Source organism: Meleagris gallopavo, chromosome 7 (assembly GCF_000146605.3).
Source record: "Meleagris gallopavo isolate NT-WF06-2002-E0010 breed Aviagen turkey brand Nicholas breeding stock chromosome 7, Turkey_5.1, whole genome shotgun sequence".
NCBI classification, from domain to species: Eukaryota; Metazoa; Chordata; class Aves; order Galliformes; family Phasianidae; genus Meleagris; species Meleagris gallopavo.
In genome coordinates, this window is record NC_015017.2 from 4835299 (window position 1) to 4862495 (window position 27197).

At 45.5% G+C, this 27197-nt stretch overlaps 1 protein-coding gene across 25 annotated transcripts in view; it reads right to left on the reverse strand.

Annotated features, from left to right (window-relative positions):
- The window catches only part of MAP2 (microtubule associated protein 2), a 177003-nt gene that overhangs the window by 66374 nt on the left and 83432 nt on the right, over window positions 1-27197 (reverse strand). For 23 of the 25 annotated variants that reach the window (XM_031554112.1, XM_031554113.1, XM_031554114.1 and 20 more), the window contains one exon: window positions 18962-19021. The exons of the other annotated variants lie outside the window; for them this stretch is intronic. The gene's annotated coding sequence lies outside the window, so the exon portion shown is untranslated. The remainder of the gene's footprint in view (window positions 1-18961; window positions 19022-27197) is intronic. 25 annotated transcript variants of the gene reach the window in all.

A 27197-nucleotide genomic window follows, 5' to 3' on the forward strand; every position in this document is an offset into this window, starting at 1 on the left:
CAAAGGCAGCTCCCTGCAGAAAGGGCAGGAAAATGTACTGCAAACCGCATCCTTACCAGCACTGAAATGAGGGGTGCTCCAGTCTCCGGAGCAGCCGAGCAGACCTCCACCAGCACTGCAGAAAGTGAGCAGGGAGCCAGAGAGCTGCTGCCCACGCTCCTCCTTGCCCATGTGCTCTCTGGGGATACGGGGATCGATCTGAATTTCTGTGGTGGGGTGAGAACAGCACGTAGAGGGACTGGGGTCCAGACAGTCACACTCTGCTCTCACTGCGATCTCCTGACCACATCCCAGGTTTTTTCCTTAACCCAGTGGCAAAACTGTAATGTGCACCAGGCCAGGCATAGCTAACTCTCATCCAGACAAGCATAAAATATTAAAATCAGTTGAAGTCTAAGGAAAGTTCTTCCAAAATACAAAATTCAAGCCACAACTGAGAAATCACTTCTGACATGTTTCCTCAGTTGAGAAGTTCCCTGAAATCTAGAAACCGATCTCCAACTGATTTCATAATGTAGAAGCCACACTTAAGGGTTCCTTCATTCATTTCATGGTTCTAGCTTTGATGATGCCAAGGAACAAACACATCAAAACCTACCATTAAAATTGAAAGATAAGCTGGTGACGCTGACAAGGGCGATAAATAGATTCACAAATGTTACAAGCACCATCAAAGTCAAGAATAAGCCCTGTTAAATTATCAGAAACTATGAATGTGGCTTTAGAAAGGCAGGAGCTTCCAGGTGTATAAAACATCTCTGAGACCGCTGTGATGATTTCGCAGCCAGATGAGCTCTGGCAGAACCACAGCTCATGGCTGAACAGTCACCAGTAGAGTGAGGTAACCAATGCATAATGGGCTGCAGGCTGAGCGTCTGTCAGAGGGCATGGAGAACAGGAACAATTTCACATGAAGAAACGTGACTTCCTGACCAAGCCCCTTGCTCCACACCCAGCAATAAATCCTGTACACCCAAGCAAGGTACAAGATGGCTGAAATACAGCACCAGCAAGTTCCTTGGTGAGACAAAGCACGGCAGAAGCATAAAGCTGGGCTCCTAAGCAATGAGAACACCTGCTAAGGCAAATGACAGCTTCATCCTGCCTTGTATTTTTTTTATAGCTCTGGGAATGAATGGAGCGGGAAGAAATTTTTAGAAAAGGATTTTGCCTGGTGAGCTAGAAACCCCTGAACAGGATGCTCTGTCTCCTCTCTGCAGCACAGCACAGCCTGACCTGCATTTCTTTTGGCAGCAAATGGGTCCATCTTGCTGCAGAGTGAGAACAGGTAAATGGATGAGGAGGAGACTTTCAGCTGCCACTCCTGCTGGACACAACCCTTCCTTGCTGGGGAAGGCACCAATACTCCCAAGCTACAGAAAAGCAGAGCTGCCATGCCAGCCAACCATAGGGTGCTGCCCTCCACAGCACTATGCACATGGCCTCACTCCCACTCCGAGGGGCTGCACAAACTCACTCAGGCGTCAGAAACCTGAAACCAGGCACCTCTCACAATTATGAAACATTACCAGCAGCTTCTGCCTTCAAAAACATAATCTACCGTAGGGCTCAGCCCTAGTTAAAAAGCTCTGTGAATCCCTGCCCACTCCTTCCTGTTCCTACACCACCCCTTTCTGACAGTTTCCATCCACAACGCTGTATTTTTTCACAATTTACCATTCATCAAATACACTCACATACAAACATCTACCACCACTCATAATTGCTTCCTGCAGGAGAGAGGAGAGGCACTTCAGCTGGTGAACGAGATGTAACCATAACAACAGCACCATGACAACTATAAGTGATATCTGCAGCAAGAAATAAGGCAAAAAGTTACTGCCAAGAAATCCGCTCCACGCAAAGGACAGCAAAAGCACTAAGGAGGCATGAGCAGTTGGTAGAGGTGCCAACACCAAGGAATATGAGTCACTCTGGATTTTAAATTGTGCACAACACTGCAGTTTTTAAGAAGAATCAGTGAAACAAACACTTGCCTCAACAATTTAAGTCTGTATTTGCATCTTTATAGCCTTTCGCTATTGAAGCATTTATAGAAGGGTTGCTACACATATCACAAGTTTCCAAAAGCTGGAAGGCCAGCTGAAATCAGTAGCTTAAGGAGATGATTTTAAAGTTCACTGTCTTCTGACCCTCGGTAGTGCCAACGAGCCACGGACTTGCTATGGCTGCTACAAAGCAGGCTAACAGCTGCGTGCTTCCCTTGCTCTCAGCTCACACTACCTTACTTACATTTGGATGGGTGCTGGGAAAGGCAGCCCACAAAAAGGCTAGAGTGCCATTTTGCAAGATTTCTCTCTTCCCTGCATTGACCTTGCTAAGACGAATTGATGTGATGTTGCGTCTCTTCTCTCAAGAGACTCCGTGATGGATGACAGCTTAAATTAGGTAGTGAAGAATGTAATTAATTATGCTCATATGTGACTCACTGTCTCCGTTCAGGACAGGTCTGCAATCTGTGATGAGAACTAGCCCGTTCAGCAGGGAGGTGCCACTCTGCTAATTCTGAACAGAAACTCACAGAGCAGCAATCTCACTTACCCAGAACGAGCTCCTTACCTGCACTGGTGGGGCTTTTCCTTCTCCACGTACATCAATTACTCTCGCATCCCTTCGTTCTTTCACTATGACCTCATTAAATGTGACAGGTTTTCATACAATCTCAACTCTACTCTGCGAGCTTTTAATTAAAAAAAAAAATGTTGCCTCTACAAACGTGTTTGCGCTTTTGATTTTTCAGAGGTCTTACCTAACTTCCAAAACTAATTCCACCCCTGCTACAGCACAATCTCTGAAAATACCCGGATGCTATCTTTGGGAGCACTGTCACGTCAGCTACTAGAAATGGTAAGCAGGAGGCTCGAGTCAATTTCAGGCAGGCTCTTCCCTGAAAACATACGCAGGAGAAGCAGCCCACGAGCAAGATTCAGCAGCACAGCTTTTGCACAGCCTCCAGGGCCACGCAGCCACACGCAAGGGGCACTGCATCACCTCCATGGGAAAACTACCCAATTTGGCCACCATCCCAGCTTATCCGTCCTCTCACATGCTGAGGGTGCTTGGCCTCACAATGCTCAGACATACCAGGCAATCATGCCAGGCACACAGAGGAAGCAGGAACATCTCATTGTCTAGCAGAGACACTGTTTGTTCATGCTGAAAAAGAGCAGTGGACAGAAAGCTTGTTCTGAGTCCCCTCCACCTAGACTCCCTTAAGCATTTTTCATTCTCGGTTTTGTAGGTAGAAAACCTTAAAGGCCCAGGAACCCATTACAGAAGCCAATGCCTTCACCTGCAGCACAAAACAACTAACTGTAAATAAATAAGCAAAAACAAGGAGATAAAGGCTTGTAAAACTGATGGAGGGAAAGCAAACTCGGCACGTGGCAGCTAGTGCTACAATTTTCCTTCCTGCAGAATGCCTGAGTGGTGACTGCCATGCTGCAAAACCCTGGTCCCACCAAAGCAGTAGGATTATTTCATCTCTTCAAGCTATTTTCTAATAATAATATTACAAACAGAACACTTCTATTAATTTAAATACGCTCTCATGCTTGCATGACTTAAAAACATGCTGTCCACCCACATGCAGCCACCCACTCGTATGACCATGACTGCATACCCTGGCAAATAAAATACTCTCTCACTACCTGGAAATGAGAATACCCAGAAATCTTTTGTGCTCTTAAAAGACTCTAGAGGGTGAAATCACAATATTTGGGATACAGTGTTATCATGTGATAGCTTTTCCCTGCCAAATTGTAACTCAACCAACCCTACAGCCTACAAAAGAAATGAAGCAGTCACTCCCCGCTCTGCTCAGGCACAGGGGATGGAAGACAGAGAGAACACAACAAATAAGGAAGGAACTTGGAAGCACAGAAGCTGAGTTTGCAGCCCTTGCTTTCAAAGGTTTTTTTCCCATTGGAAGGACTTCGGTTAAGACCTTAGGATATGCATTCAAGCAGAAACAGAAGTTTATATGCCTTGGCTTGTATTTCAGCTATAAAGATTGCTTTAATTTTGAATTCCTTTTTTTTTGGGGGGTGGGGGAGGAGGGAGGAGGGGCAGGTTCTAAAGTATTAATGCGTAAAGAGGAACCAACTCACTGAGTCATTAAGGCTTTCTGAAATCTTAATTGTAGGCCTTTGCTGTGACAGCAAGTCCTATTTCAGAGGCTCTTTTCCTCCCCCAGTTCCCATGGGTGCGTGCAATCACTTGATTCTTGCTACAGGTTGGCTTTAACCTTCTTCTGCTGCCACCCAGTATCTTCCCACCCTGCGCCAATGGGCTGACGTAGATGTGTGAAGTCAGAGGTGCTCTCCTGGGATAAGAGGAGGAAAGAATGAGCGCTGTGGGAGGCAAGGAGCAAGCCCGGGGCCAGGAGTAGGGAAGGGCAAGAAAGTTGTGCTGGATGAAGAAAACGTGTGTCAAGAATGATAAGATGTGACTGATGAACAAATTTAGTAAGCAAGGAAAAAGTCTGAAAAAAACAAAGCCATGGGGCTGAATGTGTTGTTTTAATATAAAGAGACAGCCAGGGGGAAGTAGGGGAGCCAGAATTTGCCATCTCCAATCAAAACATCCAGCCTATACTCCCGCCATAAGCAGTGGCCAACATGAGCTGCTCTACACAAAGAGGCAAGAAGCTCCACTGAGTTTCAGTGTCACATCAGCATGTTCTCAACAGACACAGTCACCACCTGCTAACACAGGCCTAATGGTTTCCATCACAGTCAGGTGCCTTAATGCCTACGAGAATCCAGATCAGGTTCCCTGCAGGCAGCAAAAGCAAAGTCCCCCTCAAGGTCACCTTCTGGACAAGGGGAGTAACCTCTCGAGGCAGCTCTTCCATGGACTACAGGCAGAAAATTCCATTAAATGTTCAACAGGATATAAAAAGCATAGCGGGAGATAAGGCACGCACAAAAGGGACATGGAAAATTCACAAAAGCATTTATGCATTCAGGTGCTCCTGAGATCTTATTTGACAGAGACCCAGGATCTAACACACAACGATTGAGACCACTTCTGAATTTCCCTGGATTCTTCCTGTTGCAGTCTTTCAGTAGCACAAATACTGATGCTGGATCAGAATGTCTGAACGCATTAAGTATTAATCACAAACAAGGCACAGGCAACTCCTAAAAGCTGCAGAGTTTGCAACCAGGATGATTAAAGAAGCCTCTGTGCAAGGAATGACTAAACAGGCTGGGGCTCCTCATCCTGAGAAAGAAGGGAACTGGATGGTGCTCTGTAGTGGTATGCAGCAAAGGGAAGATTAATAAGCAAACAACCCCCCTCTCCACAAGGAGCAACAGTGCATCAAGCAGGACTGACTGTGGCAGGCACTGTACAAATGAACAGAGGTGATTCCTGCTGCAGGGAATTACAGACAGTGAATTAGCTACTGCAAGAAGCTGTGCGTGATAAAAGCTCACGGCAGTTCAAAAAGCAACTGGAGAGTGATCATGGACAAGGTTCCATGGGTGAGGGCTGCTGCCGGGGATGGGAAGCTGAAGTACGGATGTCTGGGATGGGGAAGTCAGAGGGAATGGGAAGTATAAAGTAAGTTAACTAGCAGTAGCCTGGAGCTACTGGACACAAGAGACCCAACTACAATTAGGCTGTCATCTGTGATTTCTTTGACAGCCAAACTCTCCAGGTCTAACCTTGAAACCTTAGGGTCCTTTCAGATAGCTCTGCCTGTGTGATAACTGTTGACACACCTCTAGACCAAGTCTGTTTTTTTTAGCTTTTTTGGCTGCCTTTAATATTCTCTGTCCACAAGAGCAGTGCAAAACTTTCCAATCCCAAAGTTCAGCACTATACAGATGTCTATATTTAAGTGGCTGCCATAGCTGGATTTCCTTGCTGCCAGATAGACAGTGATTTATTCTGTAAGTTTTGTGCCCTGAGCTTTCACCAATTCTCTTCTTTTCATGCTGAAGCCCGGCAGAAGTCTAGCAGTAATAATTAGCAAGCCATAAAAATCGACCTGATTTGTGGGAACCACTGAAGGATGCAAAGAGACATTTCTGTTCAAGGAGGTAGGAACAAAGGCGCGTGGTTACTGACCCAGTCATGTCAGACCTAAATTTTGAGGGAATCCCAAGTGATAAGCATCCTGCAGACTGAACGCTGCCTATTCATTCAGCCCTTCTAGCAGAGTGAATGAATCATCTTTTCAGCCAGAGACAGCCCCTCTGGGTCAGAGCTGAGGTCGGCGGTGGGGCATGTGTTTCAGACTGCTTGCCCTAAATGAAAAGGAAAACGTACAAGATTGCTTATGCTGCTGCAGCTCCAAGCATTTCATCTATAAAATATTTACATTTAGCATCTCATGAGACCTCTTATAAGTGGCAGCTCAGGATACATCGCCAGGTCCTTCTGGAAGGGCCATCTGTCTTCCCATGTCCTCATGTCCTTCTTCCGCAGACACTGTTTTCAGCTCATCCTCCTGTTTGTTCCCAACGTAACCGTGAGCTCAGTGTCACTGTGTGCTGTCTACAGACTTTTAGCATAAGGAGGTCAAGTTGATTTTGCAGGACAGGTTGAAAATGTGCACCCTCTTTCTTCAGCTGGTGAACCAGCCCCTTCCGAGTGGCAGGGCACAGTCTGCAGAGCTTGGTTTTGCTGCATCAGCAGAGGGCTGAACACATGGAAGAACATGTGTCTGGGCTGTAATCTGGTGTTTCAGCTAGAAACTTCTAAGGCCAACAAAGCTGTTCATTTGCTAGCGCCTGGCTGTGTAATAGGTGTTTTTCATTTACAGTGTAATACAGTCTGTGTCATACCATGTATTTTCCTTCATAGTTTGTTAAACATTGATGCTCAGCAGGGAGCTGTGAAATTCCATCACAGTTGATGGGAAAAGGGATGTCTTTAAAAGCTGCCTCCTGCAGCTTTCACCCCAATATGCATTTTCCTCATTCCTCTGTTCATTAACATCCAGTTTTCCCTCTGAACTTCTTATCCAGTTCATTCCCTGCAACTTGCCTCCACCGTCTTGCTTATCCATCCTCATCTTCCCCCACACACCCATCATCAACAAAACCACTTCTGCCTAAGAAAGCATAATAAGCCTGACTGCCAGAGGGAAAAAGGGCAGGCACTACATGTCTGAGCCCAAGCTGCCCTTCCCAAGCAGGGTTCAACCACTCAAAGGGGCACCTCGTGCTTCCTCTACCCTCCTCCCTCGGCGCATTGTTGCTGAGCAACAGACAGCAGGAACTCATCCCAAAGTACTGTCTCAGAAGTGTAACAGGACTTGCAGTGATCCAGCCCAGGCCATAGCCTAAAAATCAGACTGAGATTCCTGACTGCTCAAAGATCAGCACTATGTAGAGAGACAGATGATATTCAGAACAGCCGGGCACCCCACTTCTCAGTCCACGTCTCCCTTTCTGAGGCAAGCAGCAGTCAATACTTGCTCTGCAGTAACACAGACCATGCAGTACAGAAGAGCACTCTTGTTAAATGCAAAGCACCCTTGCTGAGCTGTGAAGACATACGTACAAAGAAACAGATGCCGAGTTTAGGAATAGACCAAAACAACTGGCCCAACAGTAGGCTTCCCTCTTTGGCCTCATTCCTCTCCCACCCACTCTCAGATGCAGAGGTGCAGATGGCTCAGGCCCAGCCCCACGTGAATCCAGAGTAGCCCTGCCATCAGCGTTACACTCTTGAGAACAGAAACCTCGGGGAAGGCACTGAGGTTCCTCCATCAGCTTACAGATCCTGAAAGTCTCCTCTTACCCCACACATGCTTTCTGCACGCCATCTGGCTGAGCTGGGGCCTTTTCCAAGAATACAGTATTGAGGTAGTTCCCAGCACTGCTGGTGCCCCACATTATGCACTGTCAGCAACAGAGAGATGATGAAAAGCCTCCCCCGTCCCTACTTTTTTTTTTTAATAAAATACCTGTATGTTATATAAAGGATTCTTCTGCTGCCCTTATAGCCGTTTCCAATTTGAGAAAGCATTTATATGAATGAGGCTGCAGCACAAACCAGAAGAAAGAATAAAACCCTAAAGCTCCTTTTCCAGAAGCACTGCTAAGATCAAACCCCACTGTGTGCATGCCAATCAGCAGAGATTTCCAGAGCGGATTTACTCTGGTGCTTTGTCAGTGTTCTCTGGGAATATTACAGAAGCCAGGAGATTTTTCTTGAAGCAAATTGTTACTTGTCCTTCAAAAAGGCACCTTATTTGATACAGAAGGATTTGGGATGGGAGGAGCTCCTAAACAGCAATCCTTGTTATTTCAGTTGACTTTGCATTTGTGGGCATTTTAGAGGAGCTGTATTTGGCAAAATGGGAATTGTTAACATCTGGCTAATAAAGACAACAATACCCACATCATTATACTTGACACAGACCCGTGATCAAGTGCAAAAAATTACCATTTAAAAGATAGAGTTGATCGTTCAAACACCAACCATTCAAACTGCACGCTGCTTTGAAGAATATATTGCGCTATGCTTTGCTGTACGGCTTCCAAGGAGCATTGCTCATCACCATTTGCAGCTTCTGAAATGGGGGTGGCATTCTTCCTTTTTCCACGCAAGGAGTGACTATTGAGACAACATGTTTTTAAATAGAAGGCTTCTTTATATCAATACTAAATGCACACAACTGTGACGAGAAGTCGCTGTGGAAACAGTTCTCTCCATTTAGCTCATGTTTCATTGCTGTCTCTGTTTCCTATTTCAAAAAAAAAAAAAGGACGTGGCTATATTTTCCTCAGCTCTCGACCTTTCTCTGTTGCTTTACCTGTTCAGAATCACAGGAGATCTTAACATGAAAGATTTCCAAAATGTATTGAGAGATTCGCGCACACTGCCCAAAGCTCTCCTAACCATCTTTTCATGCCAGAACCACCTTCTGCTGCAAGCAGGGAGAAAGGAAAGGCACAGGGGGAGTTTGCATTAGGGTGGATCAGGACAGCATTCAGAGACATCTGCTCAAATTGCCTGGCATGTTCTCAGTCAGTGCTATGGAAAGTGCCAGGGAAAATATTCTCATGACCCAACTGCAAGGCACTTTTCATTCCAGGTCTTCATCAAAATCTAGATGAAGTATTCCTTCTGCCTTAGTTCCCAATGTTCATTTTCCCATTTCAGACACTTCTGATCAAGGAAGCCATAAGATCACAGAAATGGAAGGAGGCAACCAAGGCCTGGTGATGTAACCACACTAGGAAATACACTGAGGGCCCACGACTGTCCTCTCTCTGCAAACCACTGCAGAGCATTTATGCATAGTCAAATTAGGTATGAAAGGGCATAACTGAACAATTACTGAACAATGAGCTCCTTCGCTGGAAAAGGCCTAAAAAGCCGATGTATTCACAAGGAAGAAGAGCAGCCTCACTGCAAAGCAAATGAATAACTGTGCAAGTCTAAGGAGACACTGAGAGCTTTCTTCCCGTAGCTGAGATGCGTCTGTCCTTTCCCAAAGCAAAGGGCAGCACTCTGTTTTATTGGCAATGCTGTTAGCTCTGTAAATTTTACTTTCAGTACCTCTCTGAAGGTGTGGGTCTGCCCCTACTGAGAAAGTCAGACACATCTATGCTGGAAGGTCGCCAACGTACATTAATCACCCACAATACACAGACAAGGTTGTAATTCTTCTACAGGTTGGCCAGGCAGAGCCACTTGAGAATGTAACGTTAACCTCCTGTAGGTAAGAGATAGTTAAAAACAAAAAACCACCAGCTCATTCCTACAAGTATTCAACATTTTGTCAGGAAAAACCAGCTTCCTTCTCAGCAGCAAAGAGCAAGCAATGACTTATGTTTCCTGACACCCCAAGAATTACTGGCTCACATTCCCCTGTTCCCTGCCTATCTGCAGGACTACAAATACACTGCAGTACAAATTCATTAAGTAACACAGAGCTCAACAAATTAAAGTATTCTCATTACACATGGCCAGGAAGCAGACCATCTAGAGATCAGAGTGCCTGATTTCCATAGGTTACCATGTTTTAACCATGTGCTGCTTTCAAGACCAATTCATTAACAGAAGGCAAAGCATTCGATTCAGATCCTCCCTGATTTCCTTTTAACCCCTTCCTGCTGCTCTCTGCAGCAGGAATACATGGATACATACTGCAATCAATGAAAATCCCATATTTGTTCCCCAGCTTTGCAGGCATTTACGTGTACGTTTTGCTGGGGGTCACATTCCTGGTAGTGAAACAAAATACCTGCCAATAAGGGAACTGCAAGAATTACAAATACAGTGGAAATGTGATGCCGGAACACATCTGAAAGAATTTAGAAGCAGCGTAAGGAGTACACGTTACACATTTGTTTAATTGCACCCTCTTTACATAAAAGACAACAATAGAACGTGGTAAAAGCAGAACGGGATTTTCTGCATTCAGCAACACTTCCTTCCATTTTCCTTCCCTTGCCATCTCTGCACCAGAAACGCTGAAATAACCAGCATTGCTGCAGTTGTAATGACTTAACACCCACCTCAAGCACATACAGAAAAAGACTAATTTTGTAAGCTTCAGCGCTTTTAAATTATGCTTGTTACCATGAGAACTTGATTAAAATGCCACCTACAAGCTTGCAGAAAGGGGGAAAAACAACAACATCAACAACAAAAAATCTCCTTTTAATCAGTGGTAGTACACTTGCTGCAATGCAGCATTTTCATGAGCTCCACAACCTTCTGCAGTGAGAGGCAGCAGAGATGCCCAGATACATTTTGCTGAATACTTGATTCTGGACAAAATTTAGCTGACAGTGTGGTTGTCACCCACCACTATTACAAAACATTCCGTTCAAGGAAGATAAAGCACATATGTATGTTCTGCCCCACGTCACAGATTTGAAACTAGAACATTAAGTGCATGTGCAAAGCAAGGGCAGCCTGACAGCTACCTGGGACAACAAAGTATTTGTTGTGTGATCTGAGACAAATCAAAGCTACTCAGAGTAATTTACTGGCCACCTAGTGAAGGAGTCACCTCATGCAACTCTTTTTAAGAAAAGATGGACACATACACTTATCCATAAGAAAAAACCCGCCACTATTCTAATTAAGAGCCAGACTGCATCCCATTTAAAATGAGACTAGAATGAATTTTCCCATGAAAGACCAATCCCCTCTTGAGGATAACATCCATGTTAGAGCATAAGGTCTCCTCTAAAGGGTTTTGCACAAATCAGCCCAAAGAGCACGTATCTATTACCAGTGGAGGGCACGCATCACGTCAGAGACCCTGGCTGCCATCTTCTAAGGAGGAAAATGCAAACTGGAGCAGGTAGTTCTATTATTCCTTCACCTGCATTTTCATACAAGATTATTAACTGTTCCATAGAACACCATAGAAAACAATGCATTCTTCACCAGAGGAGGTGACAAACCTATGATCTGACATCAAGGGACAACAGAAGCTGGTGATGCCCTGTATGAGTAGTTCAGGTATGAATGGAAATAGTACCATGTGGACTCAAGGGCACAGAAGGGTATTCTGGGGCCGCTGGAAGCTCTCAAACATGCAGCAAAACACACACAGAGGCCAATGCGCATATCAGAGATGGGAGTGGAACGTGGTGCAAAGAAGTCTCAGAGTGCTGGTTGAGACTAGCAGGACCAGCTCAGTGAGATCACTGATGCTTTTTCCACCTTGCCTTCTCTATTTCTTTCTGCTAACTGCAGTGAACCTGGAATCCTGCTCCCATAGGGTTAAAAGAAGAGCGAGATGAATGTCATGATTATCCAGACCTTCTGGTGATGAAAACAACATTTCTCTACTTTGCGTTCAACGAAAAGCCTGGCTTATTTTTCACAGGCATGGATTTTCCAGGAGATTAATAACACTAGCAATTATAAGGTACTTCATTGAATAAAGAGATTTCTATTTTATTATCTATGGACTGCTGAGATTATGATTGTCTCATCTCTTCTCTGGATTATTGTAATTTATTATGTGCTGCCACTTTGTCCTCTTCCATTGGGCATTAGCTGCATACGGTTTGCTAAAAGCAACCAAAGGAGAGCCTGCATGCCACGCTCATAAGAATCTGCACCAGCAGAGGTGACTCACTGTCACTGTCACCACTGCTGAAACACACCACCCACCGCCTCCCTGCGCTCACACCCACTGCTTGGTCTCCATAAATGTTCACCAAGTGTCAATGAATGTCAGTGAGTGCCACTTTTTCCATGCGGAGGAATTCAAGGACATACCTTTGTTTCATATGCTCTTCCATCTCAGACACCATTCTGTCAGCCTGTCCCTTTGCTGCCATCTGTCACACAGCAACACAACATAACAGAATATTGGTGGGACGGTTCAACCTCTACTGCCATACCACCAACATCCACCACTGATGCTGCGGGCCAACATCATAAAATAGGAGGCAGTACTTTCAGAGCAGCCCTTGTTTATGTTCTTACAGTAATGAGGATCTTCCCCAGGGCAGAACAGCTCTACATCTAAGGCACTAAGCTGCAAGATCAGAGTTCAGTCCAGGGCTCTGCTCCACGACCTTGAACTTATGAATAAATAAGCCCGTGCTTCAGTTCTCCCATCTGTAAAACATGAATTATCACATTCACGCTGTCCGTAACTTGCCTATTTGTGCTGCAAATCCTTCAGGGCAAGGGCTGTCTCTTTACATCTGTGTGAGGATGCTCTGGCTCCCAACCGACGTCTTCATAACCAGATTTCAGAAAGTTTTGTTCAAGGAAGTACACTGACCAGACACAGCATCTGCCCGGAGGCAGCATGACAAACTTTTTCATGCAGTAACCCAAAAGGAGAAGATTGCAACACGGGCCTCTGACATCAGTGCTTGAATAGCTTCATGAGCACGCTGGAGAAACAGAGGTGCCAAGACATAATGTGCCTCCTTGAATGCTCTGCAAAAAGCAGCAGCCCGGAGCTTTGGATGTTCAACTTCTCTGGTCCCTGAGAGCCCAGAAACTCGGCTCTGCCCCCTGGTCCCGCCAAAAGGGAACCTTAAAGCCCCTGCTATCAAGAATACCCCCAGTTCAAAACGTGCATGTAAAGTCTCAAATGAAGGCTGCAGCCCACCCACCACATTAAGGAGCTCCTATTGATGATGCCAATGTAAAAAAAACAAAAGAAAAGGAAAATTATTCCATGTCTGTAAGGCTACTGGCCTGACCAACTAGACTTCCTCTAAACAACCTAGTACCCTCACAGGCTCTCCATAACACTTTCCTCCTCTTTCCTCCAGTGATCTATATAAAGCTTTCTGCCTTTCTTCTTCTGATAGCTGCTCATTTCTAAAATTCCTTTTATAAACAACTGCCTCTGGTAGCAACTAAAAATGTGATATGTTGAAGTGCCAGAATCCACAAGTAGTGCCATAAATCACAAGGTATGCACGTAGTCCCTGCTTCCAACTTCTCTCCACAGCTATGTAACAGGTCCTTAACATTTCCTCCTGACATTAAAGCAGCATTGATTCCATCGGTTAGTTCAGCTGAAGATGTGTCAGTGTTCACACAACCCAAAAATACTTGCTCCCTAATTCTCTCACTATGCTTGTGCTCCGGTTGCCTGTCTCTGCTGTCTGCTGTGTCTATCCACACACATCGCTGTGAATCACACTGGCCAACTGCTGTCACATTTGACAGAAGACACTAAACTCCTACCTACCACCTTAGGAAATCCACAGATGGGTAGGAGAGATGAAAGACATGAATGCCTCTGTGGACAGAGATATATAAGGAGAAGAGCTCAGCCCTTATTTCTCCTATGGCCCTGGCCACCAACCTACCTTGCCAAATACCACCAATCATTTTAACTGAACTCAAATCAGTATGAAGACTCAACTTCAGGCATTTCAAAGTAGATTTCCTCTGAAAGGTATAGAAACATTGAAGTTGCAGAAGGAATGCTTTATCAGCTCTTCCTTACTTTGTTCAGTCCAGAAAAAAAATAAAAAAAGCTCATCTTGGTTTAATTTGCTATTGCTATTGCTAGTTGAAATAAAACATCTAAAATCTGCACTTGGGGAAAAAGAGGGGATGGCGTCTGATTCCATTTGGGGCAAACCTTCAGCTTAATTTTTAATGGAGCTGAACTATTTTGTCTATTTCAGTTATCTGCTGCATTGGTCAATACGTAGAATATGGAGCTGCATTAGTAACTGAACTGTCAGTGAATTAGAAAGACATATTCCTAATGGAAAACATACTAAACCGCAGAGAGACAGAACAGTGTCGTGTATTTCCTAACTCTCAATACACTGGATTTTAAGAAGGAAAACAAGAAAAACCAACCCACAAATAAAACAGAATTAGATCCCTAGCTAGCTGCATAATGTATGTGTTTTCATGCTACCACGTCCCAAGTGAACTGCAACACATGAGTACTGATTTCCATCTACAATTTCCCAGCGTGAACTACAGGGTCTCTCAGCTGGTAATTACACCAGCAAACATGGTCTTACCAGCATGTTGTCTGCTTCTCACATCTCTGTCTCTCTTCCTACGTCTGAGTGCAAGCTCTCAGGGCTTTGGAATAACTCCACTGTTGGAGCACACAGCATCTAACACAACAGTGATCTAAGGCAGACTTGGACACCTAGTTACTAATATTATGGTACTTAGAGCGCTGAATCGCAGAGCATTAACAAGAGTCACAGCAAAAGCTGTTGCACACAGTAGCTCGCTCCCAGGCACACTGCCATTAACCCTAGACTTGATCCTGCTGTGTCTAATTCTGCTTTCATTCCATTCATAAAGTGGAAGCAAACTCCTTCTGTGTTCTTACAGTTTTTCTACAGCAAAATTATGTAATTGTATAAGCAAGGAAAATTTTTTTTTTGCACAAAAAGGTTTTAACTGAAAGGAGGGTACAGCATGCTCCAGAGGAGTCTTACAGACATGGGTAGGAGTAACATTATCTACTAATTGATAAGAAAGGGTTGTGGATTGAGCACTTCAAGATCTGCCCCACACATCGCACACAAACACAGCAAAAGGCCAAAGAGGCAAACTGAAAGTTTTATTACACAAATGTCCTGGAGCTTTCTGATAACGAATCTGAAGATGATTTGGAAAACAAAGAGGAAAACAAACTGTCTCTCTAATGTCAAGATCCCCCTTTACACGAGAAGCCCCCAGCAGACCATGGCTCCTGCACTGTTATCCCACTCCCTATGCAATCCTTCCAGCTGCCCAGCATGTCAGAGCCAGAGAACGGACTGATTCATAACTTCCTGCTTCAGAAGGAACCTGAGTCTCAGAGGGGTTAGAAAGAAGGGAAAAAAATGACTCATCTTGAGGATGACAACTAGAATAGTTTCTGGTCACGATTATGAGGAGTTTTCTTTCATCAGCTGTGCTGGAAAGAACATTATGATTCAAACATCTGTTCTTCTCATAAGCTTCACTCCTCAACACAAACGAATCCACGCCTCTCACAAACCCCTCTCACACCAGAACGCTCACAGCACTCCCATTACTCCCACTGTCTCTTTTCAGAAGCGTGTTTACTAACATCACTGCTTACAGCCAGTAACTCAGCCCTAACCCTGGGCATCAGGTTTTCTAGCACTGAGCCCACAGGGGCCAGGATTGCTGAAGCAGCCGGTGACTTGTGCTACAAAGACACTCAAAGCTCTCCTCTTGGAGTGGGATCATTTTTTCCACGATGGCGTGGCAGGCAGCAGTGACTTCCAACCCCAGCCCTGCCATCAGCCAGAGCCAGGCACTTCATGGAAGACTTCCATGGAACTCAGCACTAGGAAGCTATGTGAAAATTCAACATTAGTACACTGGACCGCTTCTTGAGCTGCAGGAAGCGCTATGTTGACTTTACTGTCAGAGATGCAAAAGAAAATATGCTTCTCAACTGCTCCTAAGTTTCCACGTGAGCTAGAAACACCAGCTCACCTTCCTTATTTTTGCTCCTCTGAAATATGGCATGGCAGTGGGAAGGCCTAGTGCTGGTGCCAGCTGCTAATCATGACAAAAGCAATGAGCATGAGCTGCAGTGCACAGAACAGTCCAGCTTCCCTTCCTCACCAACCTCGTCCTGCAAATCAACCTGTCACTGTTCAGCATTATGCAGGGAAAAGTAAGGAAGACATTTTCCCCTTCTCCCCCAAGTTCTCTGGCCCACCTCCTGGGCCCACGGAGCTGGCGAGCTCCTTACCAAAAAGCTGCAGCAAGTCATATCATCTCTGCCTGTCAGTTCCTCCCCGAACAATCTTGATTCCGGGCTGTAAACAGGTTTGAAGCATCTACTAGTGACTCAGCCTGAAAGGTAGGATTATTACTAACACCAGCACCATCATCATCATGATTTACCAGTGACAGGGGACATTCTCCTTCCTTTCCATTGCTTAACAACCATGCTTGAGGCCTTTCAAAATGCAGCAAACGCTGATGATAGCAGATAAATACAAGTAAGTCGATTATGCTGTTCTGGCTTTTGTTCAAAACAGGCGTTTTCAAAGGAGAGTGCAGAAAATGACTATTAAGATCACGAGAAAGGAGGAAAGAGGCAGGTTGATTATACAATCAATAACAGCACTCCCTTCAAAGCAAGAAAAAAGACTGATGACAAAGGATAAACACAGAGGAAAAAAAAAAACAAAGGCTGGTTTTGTGCCATTGACAAATTTCAGCTGGAAGCTAGGGAGAGGTTTCTAGCTCACAGTGCAGTTGCAGAACAGCCTACTGGTCAGTAGGAGACTACTTTTAAGAGACTGTTTTTTGCTGAAGGAGGGCTAGATGTCATGCTGGAAGCGAGACTGGGTGTGCCAAGAGCCTTATTCAACCCTTCCACAGTTGCTTAGTGGAGATGCCTCCTTGCAGCTCTCCCAGTGCCAAGCAGGAGATACGCAAGCCAGCAGTGTGGGAGAAGAGAAGGCAGAGCCAGCAGGGGCACAAGTGTTCTCTCTGAGCGTGCTGCAGGTCCACCTTGGTCCCACGCTGTCCATAAACATATAAACACAGCACGATCATAGAGCCACGTTGCTTTTGAAGCCAAGCCTTCAGCTCTAAATGCTAGGAACAGGCTACACCGACATCACAGCTCAGCAATGTGATCTCTGTCACCCTTCTGCAGCCCTCTGTGCCACCCTGCTAGTTGTGTCGCTTCCCCTGCCCACCCAAACCCAGCCCTGGTGATGCCCTTGCACAGGATGCACTGGGACAAGCTCCTTTCCCTGAGCCCCGACCTCCTTTATCAAAGCCTTCCCCCCATCACCCACTTGCTGCTCATTATTTTTACTAGCTTTTGCTGCTGTTCTTCATCTTTATAGGGACAAAAGACAGCTCATGCTCATGAGATGTTATCACAGAATCACAGAATTGTAGGGGTTGGAAGGGACCTCTAGAGATCATTGAGACCAACCCCCCTGCCAAAGCAGGTTCCCTACACCAGGTCGCACAGGTAATCATCACAGGTAATCATCACAGGTAATATCAGATTATCATGCCATCACTGATGCAGTGAACCAGCACAGAAAAACCTAGTTCTGATGAACAAGCCTTTCCTTCTCTTTCATTTCAAACCTACTTGCCCTCTTCTTAAAACGCCTGAGCAGCATCAAGAGGCTAGGGGGTGCTCCACGGTCTTTTCCTTATTTCAGGAGTAATAATTCAGACCAATCAGTTAAATATGCACAGACTCCTTAAGCCCAGCAAAGTAGATGTCTGAGGATTTTATCACCAGCAGAGAAATGGTGACCGCAATGAAACTGCCCGTTACTTTAAATCTACAAAGCTAATTTAATCCTCCATTTCGTACTCACGCATGGCTGCAAGGGTACTTCAGGGCCATGGGAAAATTCCTGAAGCATACAGGATCAGTACAAGCAATGCAGTGCTGCCCTAGGGCATGCCAGGAGCTGACTGTTCCTTCCCAAAGTGCTGGCACATCCTCAGGCACACTGCTGCCACCAGAAAACCCCCCTGGATATTTAGGGTTAGAATGTGTCTAAGCAAGTGCAAATGCACATAGGGTGGGAGAAGCCTGCGTCCCCTCTCCAGCAGGGCATCCCTCATGGACAGGAGAGGCTGGCACACATGGCCCTCACCAAAAAACAGCACCTTGCATAACTTCAGCAAAACAGGGTCCATAATGGACTGACTGCCCGCTTGTGATGAATATCAGTCACCATTAACTGCTTTCTCCCCCAGCCCTCACTCTCATATCCTGAAGTTCAAAATCCTGCCTTCAGCATTTCAAACTTGTGCTTGAGTGAAAAGGAACTATGTCTATCTGTAAGTTAAATTAATAAATACCTATGAAAAAATACTGGTAAAGCAAGTATCTGCTCATCAGTACAGTAAAGGCCACACAGGTTCCCTATAAAACTTGGCTTCAAGTGTCATAGAGAGTTTTCAATCATCTGAGATGGGCTCTCTTGAAAGATTTCTTTTTTCCAAAGAAGAATGAACATTCCAAAAATGTTCATTTCTCAGATCTAACCCAACCATTTTCAATTCTGGAGACGTGGCAGTACTAGCCTCCCATTAGGCTTTCCAAATTTCCAGTGGCACAGCTCAGCACAGCACAGGGCATGCTGAACCAGAGCTGGGTGCAGCAGCACTGTCGCCTCTTCCAGATGCTCTCCTTCAGTATCAACACCACCTGTGTGGTCCAGTGTCTCCACCCTGAGCTGTAAGCGGGTCCTCGCTAACCAAACCAGGAAGACAGCTCTGTAGGCAATGGGCACAGTGGCTCCCATAAGACACAAGAAGCTTTGAAAATAATAAAAAAAACAAAACAAGGAGGAAACTAAAAAAAACCAAAACAAACAAACAAACAAAAAACCACAAGAACACAAGTGGGAAAGTGGGAACTAACCCCAGAAAAATAAAGTGTTCCAGGAGTTAGAGAAGTTTTCTCGCTCTTTTCTCAATTCTCAGAGTCAGGTAAAGCAGCCTCCTTGTGGAACTATTCTAGCAAGAAAAGGGGTCATACCTGTTCAAGCAGATGATAGGGTGCTCTGCGTGGTTGTTAAACAAGGATAACTCTCTGTTCCTATAAAAAAATAGAGAGATACACACTCTATTTAGTCCCTGTTCAGTTAGTTTAGCACAAACTCAACACTGTAAGGACTGAGATGCTACATACTTCTACAGCAGGGGGTCTGAAGCCTTCCCCTCTTGACGCACATTAAATAGCAGAAGGTACACCACAGACATTGCTAACTCCCTCTTGTGATGCATTTCATTTCGTGAGAAATCCTTGGGCAGTAACAGCAACCAGCCCGTTCAAGCAGGCTCTTCTGCGTGTCCTGCCTACCCGCCCTCTCCCTATTGCAAGTCTTTCACCAGAGTACACTGGACAAATATTATGGATGCGAACAGCAGTCTGGCACTGAAATGGTCACTGTCAGTGAGAAAGGTACCCCCAAAGGTGTATGACGGGGACTGCTGGTACTACCACCTGCGTTTAAGGCTGCCTCTCATTTGCTTTTAACTTCAGTGATTTTAATCAGGTTCTCCTTCTCTCACACAGAGTGGATCTCCTTGCCTGCACCACGATGCTGGTGCAGGGCTGTGCCAGCTGCAGTGCTTCACCAGTTTGCCCAAGCAACACTCAGCAAGAACTGAATGATTCTGCGGCTTTGAAGGGGAAGGTTTCAGACAATTCTGACAGCAAATGAAGGGAGAGCGACTGCTCCAACACTCTGCAGAGGCTGTCAGCGGAGCGTACCATCCACTTACATGCAATAATTAGTGACATGAAACGAGCTGTATGGAACCGCAGCTCCAGCTACCATCAGTTCTAACCCCCACAGGATGAAGAGGAATGTTAAAATAAGCTAATTAAGCTAGCAGAAAGATCGATGTTCTAGACAGCTGAGCGTTCAGCGCTCCGTGTCCTAGCAGCCCTCCCATGTGTCACCCATACAAACAACGCTGTGCAGCACATGCCAAAAAAAGGTGGCTCTTGGGAGGGTTAAACGCCTGGGGCAACAGCATTCAGCCCTGACACACCTGCAGCAGGGAGCCCAGGTGACCAGATAGCATTTTAAAGAATAAACAAAAATAATAACTCTGTACTTACACACGCTCATTTATCATCAGCATTGAACACACGCTCCAGTTGCCCGAACTGAAACCTCAATCAACTCTCTGCTGAAGGTCTACCATAATAAATGTGATTTTAGCCTGCAGCTGAATATCAAATATACCAAACAATCAAAATACAGCCTGGGAAGCATTTTTCTGTCCCAGGAATTTGCTGGGGACAGCTGTAATCAGCAATCCCACCTCCTCCTGACCAGAATGAAAATGAGACATTCCAGAGAATCTCCCCCAAGGAAACAGGAGGGACATCCACCCACAGGGCAGAGCTGGCAGCTCCAGACTCAAAGCATTTATCTAGAAAGCAAGAAGTTAGCATTTAAGTACCTGTAAGAATCTGGTCCCACTACTATGAATGGAGTTTTTGACTTTCTCTGGGCATCTCCTAGTAATCACAGTGCAGAACGCATTAGGAAAGCTTCCTTTTTGTGTGTATATGTACGCCTATAATTTTTTTATTTTTTTATTTTTTTTTGTCCCTCTTGCTTCAGAGGAAAATCTTTAAAGAATTTGTCCCAGTGAGGAATGCACAGAAACTGGCAGGCTTTACACCAGTCTTGTGCTGTGATGAAGGGACGCACTGGCCCACCAGTTTCAGCACTGCAGGGGATGGCACCTGGTCTGCTCTGAATGCTGCCTTTCCAGAGGGACGTGGCCCAAAACAGATGAGCTGCATTTCACTGCTAATTAGAAGCTGCAGTGGAGACCTTTTGGTCTTCCTATTTATTCAAAAGAAAAGTACCTGTCTTGCTCAGAGATGTGGATGCCCCATCCCTGGTGACATTCAAGGTCAGGTTGGACCACACTTTAAGCAACCTGATGGAGCTGTAGGTGTCCCTGTCCACTGCAGAGGAGTTGGGCCATATGACCTTTAAGGATCCCTTCCAACTCAAACTATTTTGTGATTGTGTGATACTTCTCCTCCTTCCAGTTTAGGCGTCTTTTCCAAAGACTGCCACATAACCTACCACGCAGTTACTGTGATGAGGGCTAAGCTTATACTTTCCTTATGCTGTTCCACCTCCACCCCTCAGCAAGGTACAGTGCTTCCGTTCCAGCCTCTCTGCCCAAGGCCCAGCTCTGCCTTGGATTCATCAGCTTCACTCAGCTGCCTGCAGAGCAGCACTTCTAGAGCTATTAACTCTCACATCTGGGAGCTTGTCTTTTGCTCCTCATCCCCCCAGAGCAGCGTGAAAGCAATGATAAAACGTAAATTGCCACAAATTACTTTTAAGCATTTCGTGCTTTGCGCAATAATGCATTATACACGACAGTCTGCAAACACTACGGCTGCAAATGGATCTGATCCATTAGCACCAAAGGTTTCCACATAGCTTTTTCCTTTTAGAATACTCTCTCTTCCTTTCCCTTAATGTTTTTCTCCCAGCAGCAGAGCCTTCAAATAATAGAAACGTTCCTCTTCTACCCAGCAGGCCTGTAAAAAGTTTTAATGCTGCAAAAATGAGCAACGCCATCCCAAATTTATTTATTCTAAACACTAATTAATTGCTTCTGTGTTACAAATGACTGGATTATTCTTAACGCTTCTTAATTCCCACAGTTTAAGTAGCACTGCTTCTCCAACGACCACAGAAATCTCCTTTCCACTATACTAATCCACATCAAATTTTTCAGTCTGTTAAAATAAATGTCAGAACCCTCCAACTCAGAAAAAGTCATTTTGCAGAGAAAAGCATCCCAGGACTGCTGCTGCAGGTCAGGGCAGCTCACGGCCACGGAGGAGCAGACAGTCAGAGCCAAAGCTGACGGGGAGGCAGAGATGGGAAAGATTAAAAGCTCTCTCAGCATCCAAGAATCTTGGGTAAGTGGAGCCTGAAATACACTACAGACAGGAGACACTGTTCAATCATTTATGGAAATCAAGGTTAGCAGTGTCAGCACAGTTGGCTGAGGAGAAAAGTTTCCTCATCTTGGCGCAGAAATAACTTGGCTATGCTAGTGGCTGCCGGTAAGGAATAAAGAAAGGAAAGGGAAGGACAAGGAAGGCAAAGGATAAAATGAGTGCATCAATATTTTCACAGCTTGCACACAGCAGCCCAGCTAGGACCCTGAGGGGGTTTATGTTTCAGAAGCCTCAGAGATGGAGACAATTGCTACATTTGATGAAAATATAGGTGTCTGGATTTTACAAATGGTGTCTCCAATACTGCATATGATCTTCTAACTAGCAAGAAAGAAATCATTCTGCTAACAATTACTGTTGAGCAAAGAGCCACAAAAATGAACTGGGGCCTGGAGCACCTCCTCTATGAGAAAAGACTGAGTAACCTGGGTCTGTTCAGCCTGGGGAAAAGACCAAGGGGGGATCTGATTAATGTTAATAAATATAAAAAGGGAGGTGAGAGGCAAATGGATGAGGCCAGGCTCTTCTTGGTGGTGGGCAGCGATAGGACGAGGAGCAATGGCCTACAAATTGAGCGTAGGAAATTCAATACTAATGTGTGGAAGAATTTCTTTACAGTAAGGGTGATGGAGCACTGAACAGGATGCCCAGAGAGAGGGTGGGATCTCCTTCCACAGGAATATTCAAGACCTGGCTACATGCTTCCCTGTGTGACCTATTGCAGGGTACCTGATTTAGCAGGGGGGGTGGACTCTATCTCTTGATGTCTCTTCCGACCCTTGAGCTTATGTGATTCTGGGATTTTGCTCTGCTCGCTACCATAGACGTGCCATCAACACCACATCTCTCTTAACTACAGCTTCCTTGCTTTGTAGTTGCTCAGTGAAGATAGGCCTGGGGGCTGTTTTCCTAATCTTGTCGAGACGAATTTTCATGCGTACTGCTTGAAAGATGTGCCACCTGCTATTTTATATCTATAATTTATTGCATAATAAGCTCCCATAAACTCTTACAATAGCTTAAGAGACCTGTAAAGTGAATTGCTAGCCTATTTTTTCTCACTTCGTCAGCAAAGCAAGAAGAGCTCAGGTCACCAAGTTCCCCCAGACTACACTGCCTCAGCCCCAGATTCCCCTTGAGGCACAGCCCTAGAGACTTCCTCCAGCCAAGGACTTGGCCTCCAGGAGAAGGGCTGCATAAGACCCTGCTAATTGAGAGGTGCTGGCATAGCACTATCCCACATCTTTTGCCATTTGCTTTAAGAAACCTCAGCTATTTCAGACACCCATTAAACTGCTGTGTAGACACGAGATGCATCTTCACAGGCTTGAGAGGAAAAGCTCCCTGGTCTCATTGTCAGAAAAGAACTGCTTGCTCCAGTCATTTAGTGAAATGGAAACTAGCAACTCTCAAAGCTGTAGCCAAGAATAAGTATTTCATTAAGATCTGAGATGTCTTTCCCCTAACAGGGGAAGCACTGTGTCCAACTCTGTACCGTACACCAGAAAATGCACGCTACCACACTTGGGTCTAGCATTCTCACACACATACTGCTCCGAAACTGGGAAGCTGGAGACCTGCTTCTTTGAGACATGACTTCAGTATAACCTGCCATCTCACCAAGACTTTGCCAAACACCACTAAGTTCGTAAGACACAATCATAACATTTTTTTTTCCCCTAATGGAAAAGAGGAAAAAAAAACCCAACACACTTTGAAATAATGTATGGTACTACACGCACCTTACTAAATACTGCATTTAATCTGTCTTCAGACTAACAGTACTTCCTAAAACAAGCCCACAGCCTTCAGTAAGCTCACAGATGTAAAACCAAAAGTGCGTGTTAAAATGAGCTCTGTTCCCAAGCAGAGCTCTTGCAATGAAGGAAACCAGGATGTGCCAAAACTATAGGGGGCTTTGTCTCAGTCCTGGGTGACAGACACCATCAACAGAGAAAATCAGCCATTGCCTTTCATGTATGTACACAAGCCTTGACAGTCACGGTCTGCAAACCAAAAGCACGAGTCTCTCTCTTACACACTGCACTAATTTGGAGGAAGGCGTGGAGAGGAAGGGAGGGAAAGAACAAGAGGGCTGAGGAGGTGAGACAAAGTGCCAGAACAAAGCATGGTGATGAGAAATGATGTGCAGCTGGGCAGAGCCACTTCCAGCTTTGCTAAGTACAGATCTAGGGAGGCTGAAAATGTGCTGCCCAGAGCAGGCACAGGGCATGTCCACACTGTGGATGCTCCGAGGACATGCTTCCACCCAGCATAAAGAAGGCATATTCTTGGTTGCTCTTGTTGAGTCCCATCCTACCGGCAGAGCAGAGGGAAAGCAACATCTACAGTCCCACACTACGCTCTCTGCTGCTCCCATTTCCAGGCTCCCTTGTTTAAAGGTGACGTGAGCATCTCCTCCCAGCAGTACTCGTGACTGCCAGAAAGGCACAGCCCATGCATGGAGTGGAGGTGTACTGCAGCTGGGACAGACAAGGCAAAGGCTCTGCCTTTCAAAGAGCAGCACAGGAGTCTTCCCCATTGCTGCAGCTCTCAAGTAGGCAGGAAGGGGTCTTTCTGCAACTGAGGAATGAGGGAGGACATGAGAGGGCTTAGAAAGCAAGAGGTACTTCACCGGCTTGGCTCCATCCTCCTGACAGACATTCTTTTTCAAAAGCACCAATTTTACTCATCCTGCAGACTTTCCTATGTTCTACAAGGCAGGCAGAACATTTTCCCAGTACATCTTATAGCCAGAACTCAGCAGTATTTCAGAGGTGTGATGGAAACGTCAAGGCAGACACAATAAAAATATGTCACATTTTTTTGGCTTGGCTCCGGTTTATTTTTCTTGCCAGCATGATATTACACCACGTAAAGTGTAATTCAAAACTTCAGAAGATGACTCTGATGAAAAAGTAATAAAATCCCACTTTACAGTTTTTCAAACTGCAACAATATCTTGTGGGTCATTGAGTAAGCTACTTACTACCTGAGGGGAAAACCACAGTTACTCAGCTCCTGCTGCTCTACCCAAGTAAGGAGGCCCAACCATATAGAGAATCAGAATCATTTGAATTGGAAGGGACCTTTAAAGGTCATCTAGCCCAACTCTCCTGCAATGAACACAGATATCTACATCCCAGCATTATCTTGATGCCGTGCAGTGCGTAATTCCATCCTCTTGCATAACCAAGCGCAGCCCCTTGCCTGTAAGTTACCATGAGGCACATTATGCCAGAAGAGCAACAGCTGAGGAGCATCTCTAGAGTTGCATGGGGAAGCCACCTCAACTTACAGCCACAGGTTCTTGCAGTCAGCTGGCTGCATATTATCCAATTTGTAACCATCCTAAGTTAACTTTATGGAGCAGAGAACAGGCTGTGCAAATTGAGCAGTATCCATGACAACCACGTTTGAGCTGAGGATTTGCACTGAGACGGATGCATTTGAGAGAAAGAAGCCCAAACCACCAAATGAGGTAAGGGACACAGAAGACACAGGCTAGAACATAATCTCTACAGCTTGGATCAACTGTGACACACGTGCCACGAGAGATACCCAAGGTAAATGTGAATAAAACCGTTGCCAGAAAACCTGTACCTGTGTATACAGCTTGGGAACATACATGGCAGGGCGAGCAGAACAAGGCCAGCAGGCATTCCCTGCCTTTCTGGAAGACATTTTGCTAGCACTCCTTGGATTTCTGCTTCTTCCTTAACCATATTTCACTGTACCTTAGCTGAACACTGACCGCATTCTCTGACACCTTAAAGAAACTTTCCTGGCACACATGAAAGGAATCACACCACTTTGCTGATGACCCCTTCTGCACACATCCCAATAGAATGCACACTTCCACAGCTGCAGAGCTAAAGGTCCCAGAGGCTTTAAGCCTTTCATCTTGTAAATCACTCCTAAACTGCTTATCTCTGTTAGCAATCCGAATGCACAAGTCGCCTGTCACAGGGTGAGGGGAACTTATAGCAAGTCAAGTCATTCAGTGGTTGAGTACAGGGAGCTTTTTGTTTGCTTTGCCAGGGTTTCGTGCACATCGCCTGCCATTGCTGCCTCCAGGCCTACAGGGAAATGCCTAACAGCTCCACGGACAGCACACTTCTGGGACAGTCCTGTGAGCTGACAGCAGCCTAATGGGGCCATGGCACAGCAGCTCGGGAATGGGAAGCAAGACAGCCCAGCAGGCATCTCCCTCCTTCAGCTTCAGCACTGGGGAAGCTCTGATATCTTCTTGTGAACACGTTGAGGTACCTTGAGGTACCTCAACAGGCTGGATTTTAAACTTGGTGAGTGCCAGCCTCCCTCTCCTACCAATGCAGGGGAACTGGAAACCAGTAGCTCACCTAGCCTGCAGCAGCGATGTGCCAGAAGCGATAGCTTAGGAAAAGGCAGAGAAGGACAGCAGTCCCTGTGGAAAGAACCGTCTCCACGTCCCTGGGTGGACAATCTAAGTAAGCCAGCAGTCATGGTTAAGACACAGATGTCCCGAGCCACCTGCTTAACCCTGCTGCAGAATTGCCCTGCTGGCAGACAGAGTGATGAGAAAACACACCTCTGTGTGCTGTCACTGTTGACTTTGCATTGGAAGGCTGTGCATGGGAGAACCAACATACAAGCAGCCAGACACAGTCACTAGGAGCTTCACACTCCACAAAGCCGCCCCTAGCGGAAGGAAATGAGCTCACATATATGCCCTTCTACAACGCAATAAGAATCAAGGATATAAGAAGTAGCAATCTTCAATAGAACTTGTCTCTTTCTCACTCAGACATAATCTATCCTCAAATTATAGATACATCATCACTTCATTTTTCGCTTGACCAGAGTCTACGCTCATGAAAGAGGAATCTCTCCCCCAGCCCAGGGATTGCTCTGGCTCTGTGCTGCCAAAGCAACCACACCTGCAATGAAATTCCTCTTCCTGTGCATCTGGTTCCTGCCGTGTGGCAAAACTAGTGACCTGCTAGTGACTTAAGTAAATGAGTAATGCCTCATGACAGAGAGAAACTGATACCAGGATCAGCTAGGGAGAAACATTCCATGAAACAGGAGCAAGAAGAAGTGCTTTTTGCCTGACAACAGGCCAACTGGAGGGAGACTCAGTGATGCTTAGGAGAAATGGGTCCCACAAGTGCCACAGGTGTACAGCCCCCAGAGGTGAAACTGTAGGAAACCGGTCTGAGGAGACTGAAGAACTTCAGTCCCTAAAATAAACTAGTTCTTAATTTTGTATTTAATAAAT